Genomic DNA, 18783 nt, shown 5'->3' with positions numbered 1-18783 from the left:
TATTCCGCTTATGCTACAGTTACCACACCTCAAGACATCGATCAGATGATATATTTCAAGACATTCGTCCGGTTTTTATCCTTAAAAAGCTATTGTGAGTAGGATTAATTTCTTACGCAGCTCATCCAACAGCTTCGTTGCTAGTTCCAAAACGTCATTTTAGACCTAGTAACGACGCTTGCGCCGTTGATAGCAAACTAATGCAGTTAATAATGAAGTTTAGACAGACCGACAGACAAGCAGACAGACGGCAAGAGAGGGGGGAGAGAGTTTAAGATCGTAAATTACCTCTCTCAAGTCTGTGTGTCTCTCAAAGGTGACTGGCAGCATCGTCTCTACTAACAGTTAAACTTTAAGTCAATTTTCTGTTTTGGGCTGTAAGGACCTTTGAAATAACTGAAATCGTGTGGTGAAGTGATATAGACATGTACTGCGGTCAAAAGCTGCCTGGAACTACGTTCGCCGTGCGTTTCCCTGAAAATAATGCACACCTCTAGAACGTTCGTCAGCCAATCAGATTCAAGCATTCAACGGCCCTGTAGTATAAGTAAGGGATAATGTACAGGCAGCCGGTAGTTATCGCAGAAATAAGCCCCGACAGTGTGATCAGGACCCGACGCGAAGCGGAGGGTCTTGTATCACACTGAAGGGGCTTATTTCGCGATAACTACAGGCTGCCTGTACATTATCCCGCTTATTACACGGCTACTTGCCACATAAGGAAAAAAACTGGACATGAATATGAATTTGAAATCTTTTATTGGCATATTTGTTTTAAATTAACATTTTTATCCTTCCGTGAAACGATATAGTACCACGTGACTAACATTCAAACTATGTACGTTAGTAAGACAATTTAAATAGATTAATGTCGAAATTTTCCATTGTTAATTGTGGTTGTCCAGTGTTTGTCACAAGATGGCGCCAAACGGTAATCTTTGTTGGCACGGAGTAGTACCGGCTATGCGTTATTACTTTGGAGCAGTGATTATTTGAAAAGAACGAACCTGCAAATGTCTCAACTGACCAATCAGAATCAAGCATTCCAAAGAGCCGCGTAATAAAACCATTCAAAAGTTTCCTATAGTGTGTTTTGGGACATATTCCTTTAGGATTTAGTGGTTTTAACAAACCGCCAAAAGGTGACCAATTACTAGTAGAGACCAACAGGCACTAGTGTTGCTTTAGTCAACGAAAATTATGACTAATCGTCCTCAATGAACCTGTATCACATGACGAAAACAAGACGAAACGAAAACGCTGGTCATGTGACGATGACTATAATAAAATGTATAATGCAATATAGTTGACGAATAAAAACGAGACTAAATGTGGTCTACAAAATAAAAACTATGCTAAAATGTCTCAAAATTTTCGGCGACGAAAACGAGACGAAACGAAATGTTATAACCTAACATTAGATTGATGTGCGCATGCCCAGTAGTCAGAGCTAGAAGGGATTAGCCTAAACCGCAGGCGACGTCACTTTCTTAAATCCCACCCGCGACATTATCTAGAACAGTGGTTCTCAATCCTGGTCCTGGGGGACCCCTGCTCTGCACATTTTGCATGTCTCTCTTATTTAACACACCTGATTGAGATCTTCAGCTTGTTAGTTCAGTTCATGGATCTCTCTCCTAATGAGCTGATCTCAATCAGGTGTGTTAAATAAGGGAGACATGCAAAATGTGCAGAGCAGGGGTCCCCCAGGACCAGGATTGAGAACCACTGATCTAGAAGACGACTACAAACAAAGTTAAGTGTGACACAGAGAAAGGGACCGATGGCCGGTCAGCTGTGGTTAGTCTTTGGGAGAAAAATAAGAAACGACACATACATTTTTCCTACTTTTTAGTAATGATGGGAAAATAAAGCTTTTCGAAGTACCAAAGCGTTCCCCTCAACTGTATCTAAAAAGCTTCATTACTCGAAGCTTTTCAACACGTTGTACACTAATGACATCTTGTGGTCAAAGGTGGAAAACGTTTCTTTTGCGTCCCAGATGTCAAAGTTTCACAAAATGAATCAATTTGTGCTACGAAAACCATAAGAAATATTTTACTTACACAAATAATTAATCTGCAAATAAACTTATAAAAGTACAAGCATGATTTGTGTAGCCATAGATGATCAAAGTAAATTAAGAATATTGTTAAATTGACTAATATTATTATTAATCAGAAGTGCTTTTGAAGTGGGAATTACTACTAAATGAACATGCACAAAACTACACCTACATATTTATTCATATTTTGATTTTTCTTAATAAAGAAGTGAATGGCACTTGAAACCTGCGCAAGGGGTTCGTGTTTGAATCAGAATACAAAGCAGTCACGTTTGTTAAATTTGAATATATACTTTTTTTTCTGGCATTGTCATGTGATGCTATTTTATTTTATTTTATTTATTGTTTTTATTTATTTTATTTCAATTTATGTGTGTGTAATTCTAACATGTTTGGTAGGTAAAATAAATGTTGTAATTTCAAATTAGAGCATCTTCAATGTCGGGAATGGATGTATTCTTAAGCTTATAAGGTAACAATAATATAATAAGATAACCTTGTTTGAAATGGGTTTGGCTAAAAGAAAACTTTGGTTTCTTCTATACTACTAGGTAGTTATACTATATTGACTGGGTTAAATAAAATTGCATTACTAAAAATAGACTAAAATACAATTTTCATTGACTAAAACGAGACTGAAATGTCATCAGTTTTCGTCGACTAAAACTAGACGAAAGTAGTCATGGGTAATTCTGACTAAAATAAGACTAAAATGCTCAGACTTTTAGTTGACTGAAACTTGACTAGACTAAAAAGAGTATGAACGTGACTAAAACTAAGAAAAACTAAAATGACAGCGTCACACAAAGACTAGACTAAAACTAAAATTAAAACCGGCCGCCAAAAACAACACTAACAGGCACCATTACAGTTACCAGTAAAACCATTACAAATTCTGTGATGGTTTCTATTGTTGATTTCAACAGGGCTAAAATGGCTGTTACCGGCAATCTGCCTTGGAACATAAACATTTTAGAAACACTCTGCATTTATTTGCACACGTTTTTCCCACTTATCTTTTTTTGGCTTTGGAGGTTATCCCAACTCCAAATTTTCCTTTGATTATATCCTTGTTTTCATTAACAAGTTGGGCATAAACTAACAGCTGTTCTTGTGTGCAGTTCGGTTTTCTTTTACGTCTGCATGTCTTACTATCAATCACCCATGTTTATTCAACTCTGCAATTAAAAGGTTGTTTATATGCATATCCACTAATTGATTATGAGATGCATTTAACATTTAAGAGGCTGCCAATTAGCTGGACATATACTTGTTTAATTTGTAATACTTAGGTTGCATTTAAAAAGCCTTATTTGAATGTGGCATTTTATTTTTAAACCTTTATTTGAATATGGAAACATAATATCGCACTCTACAATGTTTCTATGAATAAATCTCTGACAGAGACCCTTCCTCTATCAGCCAATCACTGTGTGCATAGTTACTAAGCATGCTGACATCATTCATAGCAACAAGGTCAACCCCGCCCTTTACTCTTAGTTTAAGACTTCTCTCTATTCCTTTGGTAAAAGTTATGCTGCGTCCCAATTCGCCTACTTATACTACACCCTAAAAGTATGTACTCTTTTTGTGAAGAAAAAGTACATACTTTTGAGTATGTAGCAGAATAGTAGGCAAGCTTCGGGACATACTACTTCGTCATAACTGCTTTTTTAACGGACGCTCTGTTGCTTAGTTACCTGAATCCTGTCACTGTTTAAACTGCCCTGTCAATCATCACAGTTAAAGTCCCCCTGAAATCAAAATTAAAGTTTTTTGGCTTTTAGTATGAATATATTATCCTTAAGATTATCTATAAGCTAGTGTGCTTCAAAACAACGACAAAATTCGCGTTTACAAGATATGGGCATTCAAAACTTACAGTCTCGTCACTTCCGCCAATATGAATCAACGATTTTGATGATATCACCGTGCACTTCAGTTTCTCATCAAACGTTCTGTCCAATCAAATGCTCTCTAGAGTCCGTATTGTCCCGCCCCCTACACAGAGATGCAATACACGGAGCAGATCATATGCGCTCATATGTGCAATCGGCATGTATTAAACTCAAAGACTATAGAATACCAAAGACATGTCACTCGTGTAGTTTTGAATGGGGAAAAATGCAACGGTCATCATGGCCGCGAAGCTCCGCCTTCTTAGTGAAAGAGCCAATCGTTGATTAGTAAAGTCAGCGCGTCACTGCAGCTACCGTGAGAAGTTCCGGTTGCTATAGAAACAGTCGGCGCTCTAAGACGCGTGTTCAGTAGTGCGCATGCGCACTGGCTCATCTAGCCGGGAAAATAAGCGTTTTTTTAACGCTATTAAAGCACAAGGAACTATATTTATGAGGCAGTTCTTGTTGGATTTCTGTGGAGATTTCAAATATGAAATTTAATCGTAAGTTTGGCAAACAGTTTTGGAGAATTTGATGTTTCCCCATTCAAAGAGATAGGAGCTGCACTTGTATGCCCGAGAGGCGTTTCAAAGATGGCCGCCGAGTGACATGACTTGTCTTAAAACGACTTTGATTAAACTACACAGCCTCAGTATGATTATGAGTTTCATATTGAATCTGTGGGGTAATTTATTAGTCTGTGGCTGTCATAAGCTACAAATGCGGCTTTACCGAACTTAACGGCTCTGGCCCGAAGAGATATAAATGAAACGCAGCCGTGATTTATTCATGATACAGCACGGCCTCTCGTACCTTATTGCTTAAATAAAGCTTGGAAGAGCCAGGACATTTTTTTTTTTTAAATATAACTCAGATTGTACAGTGGCATGCAGAAGTTTGGGAACCCCTTGCAGAATCTGTGACAATGTAAATAATTTGAACAAAATAAGAGAGATCATACAAAATGCATGTTATTTTTTATTTAGTGGCGTGGCCTAAGCTTTTGTCCTTAATGCCATTTTTTTTCCTTACATTACTTTTACTTTTATACTTTAAGTAGTTTTGAAACCAGTACTCTTACACTTTTGAGTAAAAAGCTTGAGTTGATACTTCAAACTTCTACAGAAAGCCAGTTCCAGTTCCTCCAGATTGTTCAGTTTTCCAACATCTTTTGGATATTTTAACCCTTTCCAGCAGTGACTGTATGATTTTGAGATCCATCGTTTCACACTGAGGACAACTGAGGGACTCAAAACAACTATTAAAAAGGTTCAAACATTCACTGATGCTCCAGAAGAAAAGATGATGCATGAAACATGAAGAGCTGGGGGGTGGGGGGGTTGTCCCTCAGTGTGAAAAGATGGATCTCAAAATCAAACAGTCATTGTTGGAAAGGGTTCAAATACACAAAAATTATGGAAACCGAAGAATCCACATGACCTGGAGTGTTCAGTTTAACTGTTTAAAACAAACAAGGGTCTCATGAACAACCATCACAAAAAAAAAAAAATTAAAAAAAAAAATTGTGGATTATCCAGGTAACCACACACAGTATCAAGAACCAAGGGTTCCCAAACTTTTCAAAGGGGTTATTTTAATAAATTCAGCTATTTGTCTGTCTTGTGGTCTATATGTAAACATCTTTTATGTGAAAAATCTTACTCAGGACAGCACTAAATAAAAAAAAAAATAACATGCATTTTGTATAATCCCTCTTATTTTGGTCTAATTCTTCACATTTTCACTGATTCTGCAAGGGGTTCCCAAACTTCCACATGCCATTGTACAATCTGAGTTGCTTTAAAAAATGTCCTGACTCTTCCGAGTTTTATAATGGCAGTAAATGGCTGTTGATATTTCAAAGTCCAATAAAAGGCATCCATCCATCATAAAAAGTGCTCCACACAGCTCACAGGGGTTAATAAAGGCCTTCTGAAGCTAGAGATTATGGTTTATGAAGTTTTCTTACACAAATGCATCGATTCACGTCAAAAGGCTTTTATTAGCCCCCTGGAGCCATGTGGAGCACTTTTTATGATGAATAGATGCACTTTATTTTGTTTAAAAATCTCAACACCCATTCACTGTCATTATAAAACATTTTTTTATATAACTCTGATTGTATTCATCTGAAAGAAGAAAGTCCGAATGGCTTGAGGGTGAGTAAATCATGGAATAATTTTCATTTTTGGGTGAACTATCCCTTTGAGTGAAATAAAATCTTGAATAAAATCTATACGTTTTTTTTTTTTAAATCCAAATAAAGCTATGGAAGCCCGTTTCCGCCAGGTCAGAAAAAAATCCATGCCTTAAAAAGTCGAAATGACATACTTAATTAAGTCATAATTACAAGATAAAAAGTCGAAATTATGACTTAAAAAGTCGAAATTATGACTTAACAAGTCGAAATTATGAGATAAAAAGTCGAAATTATGACTTAAGTCATAATTATGACTTACTTAAGTCATAATTATGACTTAAAAAGTCGAAATTATGACTTAAACACATTGATCACATGACCACTTCACGCCTTCCGTTTTGAATCATGATTCGCCATACGCCTTTGAAGTTCCGTTTCCAGGAGTGTTCTAATAATAAACGGGACATTCCAGAACGAATTACCTTGACTTAAAACTGTTTGGAGCTCAAGTTCAGTAGCTACACACCTTATTAATAAATGATATAACATTTACAGACAAGCAGAATATATAGTAAAATATGAACGCAACGCGCTGAGTTGCACGTTAAGCGTTTTCTTGGGGTAGAACGGGGCTTGTAAGTGAAACGTTGGAAAGGCCAGGGGCAATCATGCCTTTTAAATGTTAATAATCTGAATAGCCTACTTAGATGTGTTTGTGCCAAATTACTTGTACTTTAGGAGTAATAAAGAACCTGAACCCACCAGAAAGCCAGAGGCTCACAGCAGAACTGCCTGACAAAGAATATGCATTGACTACCAAAACATGTGCAGTTTTAGTCCTTGCAATTACTAAAAGATGATGGTTTGTGGAAAATAAGCTACCTAATGTTTTAAAGTACAAATTAATGTGAAAGCAAAATGTCTAAGATGCTGTGTTGAAAATGTGTTGAATGAAAATATTTAAATTCTAATCAATTATTAAAAAATATGAGCAAATTAAGCTAGTTTAATCCTGTCAAGTCTGTCTCCAATTGAAGGTCCAGTGATTCAATAATTCACTCAAAAACATAAAAGACATTCATTTGTCACCACCTACTGGCATAAAAATGTAATCAGCAGAAACTGTCAATAATTAATTAGAGAAAATCTCTTTAATGAACAAATTCAAAAGAAATATGTTGTAAAACGTTTAACGTATCTTAGTGGAAAGGAGAGTGATAATAAAAACACACACACATAGTATTCAGATTATATAATATAAACTGTGTACAGTGTACAGGCAAGCGGGTGAACCCGGAATATGAACGCAACGTGCTGAAATTAATATAATATTAATTAAATAAATATATAATATACTGTAGGTTAGGCCTAATAATTGTAATGATTGTCAAACAACGAATACATTATATAGAGAAATTGAGCAAAGTTTCAACGGAGCTTTCAGTAACCTCTGTTTTAAAGCGCTCCAATTGGATCTCGAGTCATTCAATTCAGAATGGGACTTCAATTATGAGCGTATCGTGAATCATTTGATTTCGATCGGGACGTATAGCGGCTTCGCAGGATGTGTGTGTGTGTATATATATATATATATATTATGTATGTATATATATATTATGTATGTATATATATATATATATATATATATATATATATATATATATATATATATATATATATATATATATATATATATCAACTGTATACAAGATTTTGACCTTTTTCATTTTCATTCTCATTCATTTCACTCTTTTTTTCCATTAAGCCACCCCCAATTTATTAATAAGGTGTGTAGCTACTGAACTTGGAGCTCCAAACAGTTTTAAACCAAGGTAATTCGTTCTAGAATGTCCCGTTTATCATTAGAACACTCCTGGAAACGGAACTTCAAAGGCGTATGGCGAATCATGATTGAAAACGGAAAGCGTGAAGTGGTCATGTGATCAATGTGTTTAAGTCATAATTTCGACTTTTTAAGTCATAATTTCGACATAGTAAGTCATAATTTCGACTTTTTATCTCGTAATTATGACTTAAGTATGTCATAATTTTGACTTAAGTCATAATTTCGACTTGTTAAGTCATAATTTCGACTTTTTATCTCGTAATTATGACTTAAGTATGTCATAATTTCGACTTTTTAAGGCATGGATTTTTTTCTGACCTGGCGGAAATGGGCTTCCATACATATGTGTATGTGCAAGTACGGTATGTGTGCTATATGGCCCTCAAAATTCTAGGGGGTGCTGTCGAGTCCCCTTGCCACACCCGGGTACCAGTGTCTGCCCGGCCCTAATGGCTGCAGATTCCAATGTGTGTGCCAATTTTCAAGAGTTTTTGAGCATGTTAAGGACCCCAAAAGCCCCCAAAACCTTGAACAAAAATAAGAGGAATAATAATAAGAAGAATATAGCTGCAAGCAGCGATGAAGGGCACAAGCCCTCTGCGCAATCGCTACCCTGGTGCCATCAGGAAAATGATGCACAGCGGAGACATGGATTTATAGTAGTGCTCTGGCAGTCTGGATTTAAGGGTTACAGCAATGAAAGGGTTACTCCATGAGATCAACACAAAGACAGACACACATATAGGGTAACATAAAATTTAAAATATTAATGATTGCTGTAAAAATAAATTGTTTATTGTTAGTTCATGTTAGTTTATGCATGAAATAATGTTAACAAAAGAGACCTTATTTTAAATTGTTACTGACACTTTTTATGACCACAATTATATTAGTAAATATTAAGTTATTTTATGTGTATTTTTCTTATTCTAATGAATTGTACTGAGCAACAAATGGTCAGACTTTGTTCTTATCCTATCAGTGAGAGACAAATAAAACATTTAATGATTTTTCTTTAAAAATTAAAAAATGATTTGGTAACACTTTCTATGAAGCCCCTATTTATAATACATTATAAGGGTATTTCTAAGGCATTATAATGAAAGCATAATGCATTATAAAAAACCTTATAATATATAATCTCATGAATAATCATAACAACAATTATAATACATTATAATACTTGAGTATTAGAGGAAAAAACTTTTAAGATTAGGATTATTTATAACACACAATGGACGCCCTATTAACTCTACTTAATTTATTGGACTATATCATATTACATTTATTTTGTACATTATATTATGTTTTATTTTGATGGTCCCCTTAGCTTATTGACTATAAGCTTAAACTTTCCAACTACATGTCAACTAACACTCCTTAGAGCATTAGTAGACTTAGGTTAAGATTAGGCTAGGTAGAAGGTTCACATACTAGCAAAGTTACTGACATGGAGTTGCAGAGTTACTTATCAAAGGCTGTCTAAAGGTTACCATCAAAATAATCAAACTGATAATACAAATGTGTCATTACACATTCATCTGATCTGATGCCTGATCTTAGGGTTCTTTGGGAAATATTATTATAATTACTTATAAGTGGTCTTTGTATGCTTTAGGTAAAGTGACATGAGTAACATGGCAAGATATGATACTTATAATACGTTAGAACTGTGAGGAGGTAATCATACTCTTAAAAGCTATAACAACAAATAAGTAAAAATTATAATATATTAAAACTGTTCTTATGAATACTCATGAGATGATATAACATATTATACGTTTTTTTTTTTATAATGCATTATGCATTCATTATAATGCCTTAAGAATACCCTTACAATGTATAATAAATACGGGCTTCATAGAAAGTGTTACCAATGATTTTAATGCTCTTTAAGCATTTATATAATAATTATGTAAACGTATTCTGACAGTACAGAACATAACAACTGGTTCTATGCATTAGTTTCATTCTTATACACTGAGAATGAGCAGAATTAGATTAGAGGTGAAAATGTTCCTTATCATACGAGGACCTCTGGTGGTCACCTCGTATTACAGTCTTCATCTCTCACTGTGACATCTTTGATACTTTTAATGTTTGTGGGGCCTCTGAGCATGATAAAATTTTGATACCAAGCGTATTTCCTAAGAATGATTGTTCTTTATATATAAAAAGTTTTGAAGAGTTAGAATAATGCACTTTGAAGAAATATGAAAATTACTGTTATCGTTTTTTACTGTTACTTTTATAAAATATCACGTCAACACCATTTGTTAATGCATTACCAATCATGTTTGTTAATGCATTAACTAATGTTAACAAAAGAGAGCCTATTTTAAATAGTTACCAACATGTTTTATGATCTACAACCATTTTTTTTAATGATCTATAAGCATCTGTGAAATAATTATAAACAAATATATTAAAAATAAATACATATTTACTTAGTTGATGTATTTGTTTCACATTCTAATTAAGTGAACTGAGCAGTATAGTGTCATACTTATAAGATTTTTTATCCTATCAGTGAGAGTGTATATATGTATGTAAATCATATAATTTTTCCTTTAAAGATTAAAAAAAAAGATTTTAATGCTCTCTAAGCATTTATACAAAATAATTATGTAAAAGTACACTGACAGTACAGTACAAATCAACTGATTCTATGCATTATTGTCATTCTTATACACTGAGAACGAGCTAAATAGCATTAGAGGTCAAGCGATTCCTTATCTTATGAGGACCTCTAGTGTTCATCCCTGGTATTAGAGCTTTAATCTGACAAACATATATGACACTTTTAATATTTTTGGGGCCTCTGAGAATGATAACATTTTGAAACTACACGTATTTCCTAAGAATTTCTTGTTCTTTATATGTAAAAAGTTTTGATGAGTTAGAATAATGCAATTTAAAGATATATGGAAATAACTCTTCATCTTATTTTATTGTTACTTTCATAAATCACCACATCAACACCGTTCAAGATATCCCAAAGCCGTTCACAATTTAGCATCTTCAGTATCTTGGCATCATGTTGACAAAGTTTGGTGTGAACTGTCTGATTCTGCTATGAGTGATATGAATTTATTCACAGCTATATTTTTTCCAAAAATACAAATACAAATCAAAATAGCCAACTTCCTGTTGGTCGTAGCTAATGGGTGTAAATTAGAAAGTTGTCCGGCTTGATGAGACCAATATACCAACTGAATTTGATGTCTGTAGCTACAACTAACCCTCCAACTTTTGTCAAAAGGTGGCGCTATAGAGTGTCTCCTCCACGCCCATTTATGAGCTTTTGCCAGTGTTTTACTGTCATTAATATTGCTGTGTGTGTTGAGTTTCATGAAATTCTAAGCATGTTATCTGCCTCAAAAACACAGGAAACAAATGTTAAAGTTTGACACGTTGCCACGGCAACAGCGTTTGATCTATCAAGGACCCCTTTACAGATTCTCATCGGTCGTGTTTTGATATTATTCTGATGAAGTTTGAAGCAAATTAAGTAAAATTAAGAGGCTGATTTAAAAGCGTTTTGCAAACAACACACTTCCTGCTGCCAGTTGGTGGCGCTATGACTCATAATAGTCACATCTCTGTGATTGGTATCAGACGACAAACAAACTGCTGAAGTTTAGTCAAAATCAGGCAAAGTGTGTCAACGTTATTAGACACTTCCTGTTTCTCATTTCTCACCATAATTTGTCGCCCCGCCAAGGCCAAACCGTTCAAGATATCGAAAATCCCCTGGCAATTTTGCTTCCCCAATGTCTTGAGGTCATGCTGACCGAGTTTGGTGGCCATCGGTGGAAAGGCCTAGGAGGAGTATTTCAAATTCCACAGCCTGATTTTTCCAAAAATCCACATTTATATAAAAATAGCCGACTTCCTGTTGGTCGTAGCTAATGGGTGTAAATTAGAAAGTTGTCCGGCTTGATGAGTCCAATATATGTACTGAGTTTGGTGACTGTAGGAGAAAGTAACCCCACAACTTTTGTCAAAAGGTGGCGCTATGGAGCACCCGCTCAGTGCCCATTTATGGGCTTTTATCAGTGCTTAATTGTCATTAATACAGATGTGTGTGTTGAGTTGCATGAAATTCTAAGCATTTTAAGTGGCTCAAAAACACAAAAATCTAAATTTAAAGTTTGACACGTTGCCATGGCAACATGATAAAAGTTATGGATAACGCCCTTCACAGATTCTCATTGGTCATGTTTTGACATTATTGTGATGAAGTTTGAAGCAAATTGAGTAAAATTAAGAGGCTGAGTTTAAAGCATTTCGAAAACGTCACGCTTTCTGCTGCCAGTTGGTGGCGCTATAACTTTGACTCATAATAGTCACATCTCTGTGATCGGCATCAGACGACGAACAAACTGCTGAAGTTTGGTCAAAATCAGACAAAGTATGTCAAAGTTATTAGGCACTTCCTGTTTCTCATTTCTCGCCATAATTTGTCGCCCCGCCACGGCCAAACCGTTCGAGATATCAAAAATCTGCTCGCAATTTTGCATCCCCAATGTCTTGAGGTCATGTTGACTGAGTTTGGTGGCCATCGATGGAAAGGCCTAGGAGGAGTATTTCAAATTCCATTGCATGCGCTTTTTAGACATCCCTGAATAGCTGACTTCCTGTTTGGCGAAGCACGGACTATGAGCGCGAAAGTTGTTCGGCCCGATGAGTTCTATATGTGTATGAATTTTGGTGACTGTAGGTCAGTTGGTGTGCACTCCAGAGCCCCTCAAAATTCGACATGGTTTTACAGATCTGGCCATTAAAAATGTGTCTATTTTCACGCTGCAGCCTGCAATTCAGCACACGTGGCCACGCGTCGGCCTGCAGGGGCTTTTTCTGATTTTTTTAAAACGTTGTTGCGCTTCATATAATATCCACCAGGTGGCGCAAGGAACAACATTCTGTGGCCAAACCCTGCACAAAGAGGGCTATTTGGACAGTATTTGTTATGTCTGTTGTTTCAATATCTGTCGCCATAATCGGTAATTCATTCTGTATGTAACGGCAAAGTATTTATAATTTCGTTTCCTTTTTATTAAGTAAATTTAGAAAAAAAAAATTTGGAGCATTTTTGTTCGTTAAACGTAAGCTTTTTGTTTCTTAAAGACCAAGCGGCAGACAGTGAGTTGACCTACTCTGTGTTTCAATTTGCCTTCTCAAATCACGAATTGGCTAAAATAAAATCCATAGATGTAAAATAAAAGATATAAATAATAATAGATATAAATATGCGCTATTAGGTGCATATCCAATCGTTTGTGCGAGAGTGCAAAACACATTTTTAGGACATGAAGGCTCAAGCTCGATCAGTTACATTTTTTTCAATGGAAAATATTTAACCGTTATTTTTTGTCAGACATGATAAATAAATATGTAGAAAGACTTAAATTACTACTCAACGAAAAAAACAAATAGAAAACAAAAACTGTTTTATTATGTAGCTAGTCCGTAGAGATGCATTTCTTTCTAAAGGAGCGTGTCCAACGAGGATATGAGGAGGACTGTTAACTGCATCATCACTGACTCAGAAAACAGTAGTTTCTAAATAAATAATTAAAATATCTCCTTACTATTAGACAGTCATGGTATTTACTTTTGCCAGTGTTTTGTGGTAAGCTTTAAACTCGGAACCCTTCCAAGCTGTGCTGAACGTGCGCTCAATGCTGCTGACAGGACCGTCCGAGCCACTCTTGAAAGTCATGGTAGCCTGGTCTCGTGTTTCCCCCAGCGCTGCAATTTTTTATTAAATCACCACTGAATGTCTAAAATATAATTTTAGCCCACATTTGATCTTTGACGGACTAAAATGCAGGGCTATAATACGTCTTCAAAGTGGAACATGGAAATATAATGGATGTACTGCGAAAAAAGTTTTATACTCGACATTGTTTCCAAATGGTTAAATGTGAGATTCTAGAAATGGGAATTAAATTTAGCGTGAAGGGTCGGGTCGGGAAGAAAATTATTCTAAGTGGGTATATATAGGCTATATATTCTAAGGGTGTACATATATATATATATATATATATATATATATATATATATATATATATATATATATATATAGCGGGAGCAGCGGAGGCGGAAGAAAACCTCGTGGGAGCGGGACTAGAAAAGCACTTTGTTACAGCCTATAGACTATTCAGATACTTCAACATCAAATAAAAAGTTATTCATAAGCAGAAGCAGTTTCATTATTGTTTTCTTTTCTTTTTTTCCTCATGAACTTTTATTAGACATTGTCCCCAACCGACAACCGACGTCGTTAAGTTATTATTAACCGACAAGATTGTTTAAATACATTTAAATTTGAACTGATTGGTGGCTGTGACACATTAAAAACAGCTAAATTCGTTTTCGGGGATTAATTTCACACAAGCAAAGAGCAGCATAAACATCAGAACGTCATGCGTAGAGCTTGTGCGCAGAGAAAAACCTAAGCTGTATATAAAAGAAATAAATATGCTCATATGTGAAATATATTTTTCTGAATGAATAATAAATTAACAAAACAAAAGAGAAAAAAATAACAAGTACAAAATTACAAAATACATTATAAATTTCAACATTTTAAACCAACAGCAAATGAAGATTTTGCATGTTTGAGAGGTAACTCGTCTTTTTCATACCATTTATACAATTTAAGATAAACTTTATTTGATTGATTTGTGTAAGAGGAGAAATATAAACTATAGTTTGGAGTGTTAATTTATTTTATGTATTAATATTAGTAGTAGTATTTTCTTTAGATTTCTTTTTGCGTTTTTTATGCTGTACATTATGGTGGCGCGCTGCCCATGCAGTTTTTTTATTTTTATTTTTATTTAAAAAAAAAAAAAATTAAAGGAAAGGAAACCATTTACATTTGGCCTTATGTCTATGTAAGTACTATTGCCTACCCTAATATTATATACTAATATTGAAAATAATGTAGACAAATAAACAGAAGGCTCATTTTTCAAAACAATAAAGATTTTTTTATTATATGACTGACAACGAATACAAAAGTATCACAAGTGCTAAGGACTAAGATATCAGGATTAAATGATATCTGTTTAAAAAACTGTTTAACATGAAAAATATAATTTTATTGCATGTCGCGGTGTTATGTGTTGAGACACGGTGTAAGACAAAGAAACAGGTAAGACAACTCTAGATCACAGAGTCTCAAGCCACCCCCTTCCCCTGGTTTGCATTTGTATAGCTCCACTCCAGTAATCATTTACATATAAAAGCTACACCGAGGCCAAGGTGACATGAATCATGGGGGGTGTCAGGTGCTAAGCCTTCCAAATCAATTTTTGGCAGTTTCCAACAATTAGACAATTTAGACAGTTTGCAAGAATATTTAGTATCACTGGTGTGGAAATGCTGTTAGATGCCGGTGGAGTAAACGGGAGTTGAGAAAGTTGAAAGTGAGGGACAGACGCATCCTCCACTGGACTGGATCGATCCAGCTATTTTAGGCTACTTTGAATTTAGAGTTAATAAGGTAAGTTGCATTGTCCGATAAAAAAAAAAAAAAAATTATCAGAACTATCAGCACAGTATATAACACTAATCTGGGTGCGTTTCCCGTACAACGACATAACTCGCTGGTTAACCTCCATAGTACGATGCATCGTTGTGGAAGTTGTGGAAGTTAGTTCAACAACTTAGGGCCGTTGTTAATGATGTCACCGAGTAATAACTTCTGCTATTTAACTGATTAGGGTCTCTCCAAAATGCAGCTATTTCAAATATTTTAGTTCCCTGTCATTTCGCTTTATTTGATCTTACGTCATACTCCGGGGTTCCCTCAGGCATTTGTGCACATGTGCACTATTCATAAACAACGCTTATAAAGGACGCACAAAAATACATAGAGTAAAACGCATTTATTTTTAGATAAAATTGAGGATATAGATTGTACTGCGTGTTAGCTTGCAAACTGTGACCAAGAACATAATTTATTAAGCCCACATGTGTTACTAAGAAGCAACAATGCTTCTAACCACAGGTCAAGAGCTGTAGTTCCAACCATGTAAGTTTGTGACGCTGTTTGTGAATGTTCGTTTGAACTATGGTGTTGGGAAACACCCAATCGTTGAACTATGTTGGTAACGACGGAACTTGCGACCATAGTTGGCTAACGATGCTTTTGGGAAACGCACCCCTGGTTGCACAATAGAAAGAAATATGCAAACACTAGCCATGAGCCGTGTCAATTTCAACACAAAAGTTTAAAGATCAGTCAGTTTTTTTTTCCGTTTTTTTTTTTTTCTCAGTTATCTTAAAAGTAGTAGTTAATGAGGCCATTCAGCGGCAGTATAAGGTGCGAAATGTTTATGAATAGCCGAATGGGGGTGGACCGGTCTTTCTTTGAAAATGCTATTGTAACAGAAACTGCTGCCCCATACATTAGGGAAAACATCGGAGCACATCACCACTTTTCCAAGACAATGACCCGAAGCACACTGCTGCAGGCAGACTCATTGAACAGGGTATAAACTGGGTTAATACTCCCGCCGAATCCCACGACATGAATCCCATTGCAATGTTGTGGAATGCTCTGATAGATTATATTCGAAAAGTAGCAAAACCAACTACAAAGTCTGATTTAATTGATGCCATAAATAAATTCTGGTTCGAGGAACTTACAGCAGTGGCGAGTTTAATGCATAAACAAACCTACGTGACCATATAACCCAGGATTATCAGAGATAGGTTTAATAATATTTTATTTTGAGTTAAGAAATTATTATATTAATTGTTATAGAAATTAATACAATATTAAATAATTATATAGGCGATGCTGTCTGTGCGCGATTTAGACTGCATTCACAAGTGTATCATGAATAAATATTACATGTACTTCAAATTAAATAGCCCTACAAGAAACATTTCATGCATCCCACACAGTCTTGTCCTTTAACTTATCCTCTTTTTTTCCGTATTATTCGTTTATATTCGTTATTTTCACCTTCATTTTGATCTCTTTACATAACATTCTGGGCTGCATTTCCCGATAACGATTAATCTTAGCGCTTAAGAGCGTTTTCTACGAGTCATTTTGCGAACGTTCGTTATTGTTTCACGTGCGTTTCCCAAAAGTGCACTTAACACAATTGCAAATTGCAATTAATAGACAAATCATTGAAGAGTGAATTATTCACGTAGTTTCATTTGGAAATAATTTAATCTTCACATAAAATAGGCCTACATTCCTTCTATTAACTGAAAGTCTTTTTTCTGTGTTTGTATTAATATTATTATAATTATCATTATTATTACTATTACAAATATTATTTTTATTAGCCTGTTATTTTTGTATATATTTTTATTTTCGTTTATATTCGTTTCCCCCCCTTAATTTGGCTCTCTTTACTTAAGGTTCATGTAAATGATTCTGTAAATGCTATATGTCATATATGTGCTATATGTCATATGACATATGCTATATGACTGATTTTTCCTGGAATGTAGTTTAAAGGTTGAATTGAACATATTTGATTTTGTTTCGTCTAATTAATACACTAGACTATATAAATACTAAACTGTTTTACTGAGGAATGAATCATTCACGTAGTTTAATTTTTAAATGAAAACATGCTCATTTATCGTCACACACGGGCATAAATACAATCAAAAAGGTCAAAACTTTATTGGCATAATTGTCAGGCGTTAAAAAATAAATAGCCCTAACCAGTTATTGAAATAATAATAACCTAATAATAATAATAATAATAAATAATAAGTGATTTAGAGCTATCTACTTTTTTCTTTATTGTGAATCGCTTAACCTAAATAACTTTCTGCATATGCTATTTGCCATATATTTAGCAAATATTGTAAAGGACAATTATGCCAATAAAGTTTTGACTTTATGATTGTATTAATGCCCGTGTGTGACCATACGATTTACAAATGGAACGTGAATGATTCACTCGACAATGAAACACTATATAGGTTATAATTAGACTAAAAAAATGAATATATATATATATATATATATGTATGTGTGTGTGTGTGTGTGTGTGTGTGTGTGTGTGTGTGTGTGTGTGTGTGTTAAATTCAACCTATACACTGCATTCCAGTAAAAATCCCAGCCATATAGCATAATCAAAGCTTTAATGGCATGTCAGCATTTATCATTTAGATTCAGAATGTTAAGAGATCGAAATTAAGGGGGAAATAATGAATATAAACGAATAATAAATTTATTACAGAAAAAAAGAGGATCAATTAATGGATAAGACTTTAGGATGCATAAAATGTTTCTTGCAGGGCTCTTTAATTTGAAATACTTTATGTAATATTTATTCAGGATAAACTTTTGAATGCTGTCTACATCGTGCACAGACAGCATTCGCATATACAGCATTGCCTATTGTTAATATAATAACTTAATATTGCATTAATTTCTATAACAATTAATATAATCATTTCTTAACTCAAAATAAAAAATATTAATAAACCTATCTCTGATAATCCTGGGTTATAGTCACGCAGGTTTTTTATGCATTAAACATAAGGATGTGGTTACCTCGACAAAATGATCTTGTGGCCACGACATAATATGACATTCCCAAGAATTAATATCTCGTGTAATATGGTAATATGATGTAAAAATGTAATATGACGTTCCCACGAGTTCATATGTTGTGGCCACGACAAACATAAGAGAACTGAAGGTGTCCCCTCCAGGTTACCGTACAAACGAGTCTTTGCAGCGATGTTTGCTGCCGCTCCAGTTCAGTGCGTTACATGACTGCCCCCTACTGATCATGTCTTTCCTGTGTCAGAGCATTTTCTAGGATCCCTCACAATA

The sequence above is a fragment of the Garra rufa genome, chromosome 12 (genome assembly GCF_049309525.1).
Source record: "Garra rufa chromosome 12, GarRuf1.0, whole genome shotgun sequence".
Taxonomy (NCBI): Eukaryota; Metazoa; Chordata; class Actinopteri; order Cypriniformes; family Cyprinidae; genus Garra; species Garra rufa.
The sequence above is the reverse complement of the archived record's forward strand: the minus strand, read 5'-3'. Positions refer to the sequence as shown.